This window comes from Anser anser, assembly GCF_964211835.1.
Source record: "Anser anser genome assembly, chromosome: 1".
NCBI lineage: Eukaryota > Metazoa > Chordata > Aves > Anseriformes > Anatidae > Anser > Anser anser.
In genome coordinates this window covers 72,457,590-72,467,188 of record NC_139720.1, presented here as the reverse complement: position 1 = coordinate 72,467,188, position 9,599 = coordinate 72,457,590, and positions in this window count along the sequence as shown.

The window sequence follows — 9,599 nt, the reverse complement described above, 5'->3', positions numbered from 1 at the left end:
AGTTAAGGGAAGACAGCAGAGGGGAGCTGTGAACGGAGGAGGAAAGAGGGTTTGGGTTTCAGGAAAGGCCCTTTTCATTCTAGTGAATAATAAGAGCAGAGGCTTGCGAGGAGCCCACACTCTGTAGAGTTAAACTGAACAGGACTGTCTATCGAAGAACAGTAAAGGGAGCAGTGTCCTGGGATCATTGGTATTCACTGTCAATACAGGCCATTCTTTTAACACTTGTTTTGCTGTTTCTTCTGGTGCCTTCACGCACACATTTCCATTCATGCTGCACTCATATCAATATGTATATTTGTGTTTAAAATCTGCATGCTTGTACACCTTTAACACAGAGCCACAGCCAGCCTTATGCATAGAGTTTCTCTTAATTCTGTAGAGAAGAAAAGTCTCCGAAAATTAAGAATCTGCTAGGAATACATTCATGTTATGAAGTAAAAATCAGAGTGCAATCTGCTTTTAAGGAAAGTCATTTCCCCAGCAGAGATTTTAAAAGCATGGAAACAAAAGACTCTACGGTAATGTCTGGTAGTTACAACCAGCAGAATTGTTTCTTTTAGAAGAGAACATGTCCTGCTGGAAGCAACAACCTGAGAGGTGAGGTTGCTGCAGATCCATGCCCCCAGGTCCAACCAGCAGTGAAGCTGTAAATGTATTCCCAGCAAGCATGTGCATGCAGAGCACATGCTTACACCACATCTGTATATATATATACAGAGGTGGCCACACTGTTCACAGACAGACTCTCAAAGCACTCACATGAACAGAAACAGCACCATAGACCTACATCTGCTCCCCTCTCTGGTGAGTAGAACGGAAGTCCACCAGTGGGAACATATATGTGTACAAGGTGGATCCCTCCAGCAGCTGGTCTCAGACACCTGGTCTGCTACACAGCTGCCCCTAGATTTCAGTCTTCCCAGCTGTTGGCACCTGGGCTTATGATGTGCCAAGGTCACAGCCCTACTCCAACTGCTGGTACAGATGATCATGCACACAGCTGGCCAGGACTTCCCAGGTGGGCAGATATCTTCCTCATATCATTAACATTCCCATCACAACAAACCTAGTTCCCTTGTGTATGTCACTTCATAGTACAATGATGTGTGAAAGTTCTGGTGATGAATTGCAGGGCTGTCATTCCCCTCCTTTCCCTCCTCCAAACCATATTCCTTGGTATGAAGCAAAGGGGTTCCTCCCTTTCAGTCAAAAACCCACACCTCCCAATGCAGCACCCAGTTCCACGTGTAGCCCTTGACATACAGATGTAGATACCAACACTGATACCAGCACAGACCCATACACGTACCAGGTTAGTGAACGAGCAGTGCAGATTGACTGTGCAAACCCAAATCCAACCACTAAAATGTGTTGTAGCACAGCTCTGGTGACTGCAGAGGCTTCAGAAAAGCAGATTTTGGTCTGTTCAGATTCCTGCTTGGCAGGATCATATATGAAACAGCCCTGCAGGGAGAAGGAGCCCCAGAGAACTGATTTATCATCAAACACAACTTCCTCAGAGCCCATGAAAGGCTTGTTACAGTGTGCAGAAAGTGGAACAGTCATGACAGAAGGCCAATGTGGATGAAAACTGAGCTCCAGACTAAGCTGAGACACAAAAAGGAAATACACGGAACGTGGAAGCAGGGACAGGCTATTTGGGAGTAATACAAGCATGTAGGAATGTGGATATGGATGCCAAGTCTCAGATGGAGCTGGAACCAGTAAGAGAGGTGAAGAGCAGCAGGAAGCATTTCTGTAGAGACACTGGTAGCAAAAGGAAGGCTAATCAGCTTAACACAATTTCTGATCATTATGAAAGCTTTCTTGCAGAACCAAACCCTTTGCAGATCTAACCACTCCGTCAGACCTGGTAAATATAAGAGACAGGATGTATGTTGGAGCTTTCTCCTGGGGAAAGGAGATTCTCTTTAAGCATTTTTATGCATGTGCATTTGTAAACAAAATCTAGTGGGGTAGTTCCTTCTCAACAGACTTGTAAATCTTTTTCTGTGGGAATACAGTGACTTAGGAGCATTGCACATCAGTATTGTATCACTAGAGGCATGGTGTTGTCAAAGATCAAACATTAGATACCTTTGAAAATACACTCTTGTTGTGCTATTGCCTCTGAAGAGCACTTGATGTGAAAACATCTCCAGAACCTATTGTACAAACCTGACAAGGTTAACTCTTCTTATTGCTCTGTTGGTAGGGACCATACAGCCTTTCTTACATTAAACCACTATATACTTTGCTCTCAGTTCAGCGTGACATCTTTAACTGTAGCTTGACATCTTTAACTATTGACTCTGACCTCTGCAGAACTTTCAGCTCAGCCTCTCTAAAACATCACCAGTTTCTGTTTGCATAGCCATTACTGAGAAAAGGCGGGGTATAAGCAAAAGTAACTTCATGCCTTCCCTAGACTAGGCAATCTAATCACACCCTCCATTACGCAGTGTTCTTCCTGCGTCTGTGACTGCAGGGTTTAAAGTAACTGTCAGGGCCCTCACTGCATTCACCTCCACCCCGTGAAACTGGGCTGCCTGGACTCTGGGCCAACACTGATAAGCTCCTGCCTGCCCTTGAACAGAGCTCTCTGAGACAAAGCTGGCAGATGTCTCACTGGGGCTGCCCCCACTTCTCCTGGGAACTGCGTTTAAGCTAAGAGCCATGTCCTCAGCCCTTGCCGGAGCTAGGCTGCAGCTGCATCACAGCCCTGCCTGTGCCTGGCCACGTACCCACACCCTGCCCCAGATCCACAGGCAGACTGCTGTGCTTGACTTTGGACCTGTCTCGTCACCATGGCCCTGCCTGGCAGTCTGGGACTCTTGGCTGTGCCTGGCTGCTGTTGTCAGACCAGCAGTGCCTTGTCTGAGTCCTTGGGGACTACGTGGGGTGCCTGGCTCCCCTCCCCATGCAGAGCAGCCAGCCCTCACAGCCCCCGGGTGGTAGCCACCAAGTGGGGTGCAGGAGTTGCTGGTGATGGGGCTCCCTCTGCTGCACTGCACAGCAGGAGTCAGGGTGACTGCTCTGCGAGGAGCAGGGAGCTGGGAGCAGAGTGTGACAGAGCAGAGCAGTGAGTGATTCCAATTATTCTCTAAAAAGCTTCCTACCCCTTCTCTCCCATGCCTTGGGACATCTCCTTTTCCTGACAGAGCCCTGCCACTACTGAGTCACTGTACCTGTGCCAGGCTCCTAGGGCTAGGAGCCGTCATTTCAACTGTGGCTGTTCAGTGCTTCCCTAATGAGAACAAAAGGAAGTGGTATTACAACCAAATAAAGTCCAGATGAAAAATCCACCAAAAGAGGAAAGTTTAACCATATGATCCCAAAGTAACAGGCTCCTCAGATACTGTGGCAGTCATAACTGCTTTTATTTTTCAGTATTTTTTTTTTGTTGTTAATAAAAGAGAGGACTTTGCTTTCAGCAATCTCAGCTTTCCACAGAAGTCAGAACACTGTCATGTAAAGCATACACTTTTTAGAAAGGTTAGCAGAGTCAGCAACCACCACAAACACATTTGACATAGTTTTCAGCCACCCCCTGGTTGTACTGGCGGGAAGTCGCAGATTAGAAACCAGTCCAGCCAAGCCTGGCAGTAAACCACCCCAGCCTTTCCCTAGTGTCTGGGGAGTTACGCTCACTCAGAATTAATTGTAAGAGCCTGTCCCTTTGCCTTGAGGACCATTCCTACAACCTATGCAGAATCCAGAGTCACTGTAGCTGAAACTCTGCTGCGTCAGCAAACACTGTGCAAATTTAAGCCTACTATACATGGGGAAGTCTGTTCAGAAATCTCTGACTTGCTTTTGAACCATTTCCAGTCACTGTTTTTGTTGACTTCATGGTGGAAGAGAATTTTAATAGCTGCCTTTATGTCGTATTTTGTATGCCAACTAGTCCTTTCATTCATCAGCCTCTCTGGACTAGCAGATCTCTACAAGTTTTCCTAGTTCAGAAAGGTTTTTTTGTTTGTTTGTTCGTTGTTTTTTCCCTGTTTATTGCCATTTATAAAATCTGAATTCATTTGCAATCACAGATGATGAGAACTCTTTTCTTTGTTGCTCCCACTTTGGGGAATACAAGTATTGGAGAAGATTTTCAGGAGGTACTCATGATGTCCAGGGGATGTATTAGTTATGCAGGCAAGTGACTTTCTACAGCTTTAACTGGTGTTCTGCCCACAGATTTGAAAGGGAATGACAGACAATGCCACAGCTTATAAACAGTAGTCCTTCTTCATTAGATTAGTTCTTCTTGTCAGCTGTGTACTATTCCAGTCCTCGTTATAGGAGAGCCAGATATGGGCAGAGCTACCAACCATCGGTTCTTCAAACAAGCAGATACTGAAGGAGATATTCATGCCATCTAATGCAAAACATCTTTCTTAGCCTGTGCTTCAGACGGACACTCTAGGGACTACACAACAAGCCTGAGAGAGCTGACTGAAACATCAATTTATGTGAATGTAGGCAAATGAAATATTTTGATCGGTGTCAAATGAGTTGTTGGATGAAGTTTCCTCCTCATCTCTCCAGCCTCTGCCATCACTACTTGACTGTATTTTTATTCTACTGTTATTGTTTTGGGGTTTTCACTTTCCTCTTTCATTCAAGACAGAGAAACCACAGAAGGCCAGCAGCAGTGGGCATAGCCACATTTATAAACCACACACTAACATTCATGGCCTGGCAACTCTGGGTGCTTTCTATCAGAGAAGGCTGGGATCATTGCTAGAAGGTCAGTGCATCTGAGCTAATCTGTGCTGTGACAGTTGTCTCAGGGAAGAAGTGCTCAGTTCAAATAATATAAATCAAGATCAGGGTCAAAGGGGTTTATACATTTTTTAATGGCACACATTTAGCCACCAGTCAGTGAACTATACATTCAGGGTCAATAATGGTGAAACAACAGGTAAGAAACAGTACTAGACACTCATAAAATCTCAGTAACTACTTACTTATTTCTAAATATCCTTCTCGTACTAATTTAAAGATGGCCTAATTGTATGTGCACATGCACACGTACACACACAGTCATGCAGATATATGCAAAAATCCCTCCCTCACAGGAAAAACAATTCTCCCTCCACCCTTCTGGGACTAAAGGTTCCCCTGTTTGCACATGTGTTGCTCCAACCTCTTGGGTACCTGCACCATATCCTACAACCCACTAGTCCCACAGTAGGAAGAAAACACCCCACAAGTTCCCATACACTTCCAGGTGTGGGTCCCTCTGGCTGGACCCGTGCTGTGGCTCTGCTAGCTGGCTGCAGGCTCCTCAGCAACCAACAGGAAGGCTGCTCTGTCTGGCCTAAGCAGGAGTCGAGGTGCCAGCAGGGTGACTTCTGTCAGTGCCTAACCAGCTTTTGAGTGCTGATGTTTGTGGTCCAAGGTCTGTCCCCTCCTGTTACAAATTTTCATACTTCTCTTCTTTAAATGCTTTTTCTTTGTTTCAAGAACCTCCTTGAAATTCCCAGATTACTGTTTAATCTGGGTGATGGCCATGTTCCTCTTTAGCATAAGCGATTCTGGGCACCTGCTCTCCAGACAATTTTTGTATTTGATCCATATGCATGATATGAATTCATAATTTTATTCTTACAAGTGAGCTTCTTCAGGACAAGGCTGGGCCATGAGCATCCCAAAAGAATCTTGACGTGAACTTTACAACTGCAAATCCTCCAGGTAAGCTTATGTCAGCCAAAGGAAACTTTGTGCTAGTAGAGTTAAAACAAAAAGCATTTTTTCTAATTCAGGTAGGATTCTCATGGTTGGTGGTAGTGAGAAAAGAGAGGGAAATTTTTCAGCTCTGGATAGCATTTTTCTCAACCCTTCTGAGCAAAGAGATAATAGGGAAAGCTTAATAGTGAAAGCCTTTAAATGAAGCAATGTTAAAAGACCATGCACGTGGAAATAGCCTCTGGTCTCCAAGAAGAGTATAGCACAAACATTCCTGGAAATTCATTTAACATGATGCTTAACATCTTTGTTAATTACCTGGTTGATGGGAAAAATCATGCCCTTACCAAGCTCATAGACACTGGGAGGAGCACTTACAATGCTGAAAAGTAGACCTGCCACTCAGAGGGTCTCAGACAGGCAGTTGTTGGCTGTTTAGTTTTTACACTCCATGTTAGTCTGAGCCACATATTCACTCTCCTGACAAACTCAGGGAGCCAACCACACTTTTTTAATGAACTCTGGGAGAAACATTTATGTCATCAGACAAACCACTCAACTGTTGGTTGATTTTTATCTAAAACACAGGCCACACTCCAGTCCCCTTTGTGTTTAGATAAAGTTAGGTTCCTTGCAACAGCCGTGGTCAGTCACACCCTGCATTCTCTGACCTTCATGCATGCATCGCCCTTGCTCATCTCCATCAAGCTTTCTTCCACTGTAGAGGTTTATTCAGTGAGTCACATTCCTCTCCTTGGGGCTTATTCAGTGACACAAGCCCAAGGAAGTGATCCTCCCCCTCTATTTGGCACATATGATACCACATTTGGAGTTCTGTGTGCAGCTTTAGGCTCACCAGTACAAGAAGGATATTGACACATTGGCATGAGAGTAATGGGAGACCACCAGAAGCTGTCTGAGGCTCTAGTACATGACATACTAGAAAAGGCTGAGAGAGCTGGGTCTGTCCAACCTGGAGAAGAGAGGTCAAAGGGAGACCTTACTGTGTATTCTATCAGAAGTGTTGAGAGAATTGGTTACACAGAAGGAGCTAGATTCTTATGATGCACAGGGAAAGGACAAGAGGTAACAGACCACAAACAAGAGAGATTCTAATTAGATATGAGGAAAAAAAACACCCTCATCCAGTGAGGGTGGTCACAACTGGGACAGATGCCCAGAGAGGATGTTGGATCTCCATTTTGTAGTCATTCAGAGATTGATCAGGCAAGATCCTGAACAAAATCCATCTAACCTCAAAGATAGCTCTGCCGTGACCAGGAGGTTGGCTGAACAGTCCTCTGGAGGTCTCCTCCAACCTGAAGTATTCTATGATTCTTTAAGAAAGGGAAGAGAAATGGTAACAGCTGCCACTCTGTATTGGAAATTTCATCTTGAAACCTCAGATAGTCTACTGTCATGGTTTAACCTGGCTGGCAGCTAAACACCACACAGCCATTCGCTCACCCTCCCCCCTCCCTCTCTGGGGTGGGGGAGAGAAACGGGAAAGTAAATCCTGTGAGTTGAGATAAAGACAGTTTATTAAGACAGGAAAATAATAATAACAATAATAATAATAATAATGATAATAGTATTACTAGTAATAATGTGTACGACGCAAGTGATGCGCAATGCAATTGCTCACCACGCGCTGACCGATGCCCAGCCTATCCCCGAGCAGCCGGCCCCCACCCCGGCCAGCCACCCCTATATATTGTTTAGCATGACGTCAGGTGGTATGGAATACCCCTTTGGCCAGTTTGGGTCAGCTGTCCTGGGTCTGTCCCCTCCCAGCTCCTGCTGCACCCCCAGCCTGCTCGCTGGCAGGACAGAGTGAGAAGCCGAAAAGTCCTTGGCCTGGTGTAAACACTGCTCTGCAACAATTAAAACATCAGCATGTTATCAGCGCTCTTCTCATCCTAATCCAAAACATAGCACCCTACCAGCTACTAGGAGGAAAATTAACTCTATCCTAACTGAAACCAGGACATCTACTAAGGACTCTGACCCTTCAGTCACAGGAATACAGGTGCATACAGAACAGGACAATGAGAAAGAACATGTTGTTTCCATCTGTAGTATCATGTTCTGTCCTCTGGGAGAAGGACTAATGCTTCTAGTGCCAACTATTGCTCTCTCCAATGACACATTGACATCTGGGCCCCACTGTGCTGCATTGCCTCCAGCCTTTTTGTAGCTTTCTGTGACCTGCCTTTTTGCAGATACCCTTTTTGGGGGGGGCTTCCAGGGTCTCTTGCTTTCTTGCTTTCTTGAAAGAGGACAACTCACCTTGTCTCCCGCTCTTCTTATCTATCTCTCTATCTATCTATTTATCTATCTATCTTTGAGATTCTGAAGGACAGACAGACTGGCCTTTGTACTCCAATATTCTCATCAGCCAGGTCCCTTATATTTGCATTATCCTAGACTACAATTTCCTCATAATACTGTAGTTCTGCACAGGTCAAAACCTTCCAGCCATCAGCTAAAGATGCTTGTTACAGTGCCCAGCATGCTCTGCTATAGTCATTTTTCACAGTTGTTCACTTTCTGTACTGATAATCTCTACAAACATTAGCTAATAGTTACCAGTTTTTAGCATAAGCCTGAATTCACAAGAGTTAATCATAGAGCAACGGCAGCATAGAGAGCTTCCTGAGCACCTCAGCCTCTCTTCAGCAATCCCCCTTGCTGTGAGATAGTGGGATGCTAAAAATTTGCAGGAGCTGCTTGCAGCGCTTTTGGCTAGATGAAATATTATCATGATTTAGGGCCTGTGGAGTAAGCTAACAGTAGATGAAAACAACAAGAATTTAAAGAGAAGGAAAAAAAAAAAAAAAACCTAAGCTAATGAAAATGAACTAAGTGCCAACCCAAAACAACAGTTGAGATTATTTTTTTTAAAAATCCACAGAAATACCAGTCACAAAGGCTGAAAACTGAGTGAAGAAAAAAACTATAAGGAGTACGAGGGCAATTCACAGGCTGGATTGTTTATAACAGACCACTAAATCTCATGCTGACAGTGCAAAGCACACAAAGTTGTCACTTAGGTCTTCCTAATCTCTTCTTCCAGCTGCAGTGCCGGCATCTCACATAGCTGCGGTACCAGGCTGGAGCACCTCTCCTCAGTAGGTGCTTCCTGGCCCTGAGCCCTGTAAAAGGAACAAAACCAAAGCAGTGGCTGGTAGGAGAAAATCTGTAATTTCTGGGGTGTAATGCCTCAGAAAGGGTGGGGGTCAAAGACTGGTCAGAAACTAAATGAGGGACCAACTCTGTGGTGGTGACACAGTAAAAAATTTGTTGTGTCACACCTTCCTCACTGTTCCTGAGAGAGAGAGGCATGCAATAAAAGCAGTCCATCCCAGAAGCACGTCTGCAGGTGAGCTTTTGACCACTAGGTGGGACCCGAACTCTTTTCACTGACTCGCTCACCAGCAGCAGGCAGTTAGTCCTAATTTTAGGTAACGCTGTGACTCCGGTAGCTGCGTCTCAACACCTGTGCTCAGTAGTACAGGGCTCGTGCAGACACAGAGAGCTCCCAAATGTGGGTCAATAATTCATTTGCGCGGCTGAGGAGGGATGCTGAATATTCTATGTCCAAACCATGGGAATGTGACTGGTCCCTACTGCATGACACTAAAAACCCCAGTGATTTGACAAAGAGCTCTGGGATGCATTCTCCATTAGGGAGAACACAGCACGATTTGGGGTACGTAATTTAACATGCCTGTGGCTTGGTTCCACCACCGCTAAAGTGAATTTTGAAACCCTCTACGTCAAAGTGTGCTGGGTATCAAGTGTGTTATTCCTGAGATGATTTAATATCCTTGGGAAGGGTACATCCTGCTCGTCTGCAGTGGCAGACAGAAATGTGGTTGTCTAGAAACTGCTGCTTGGCCACAAAT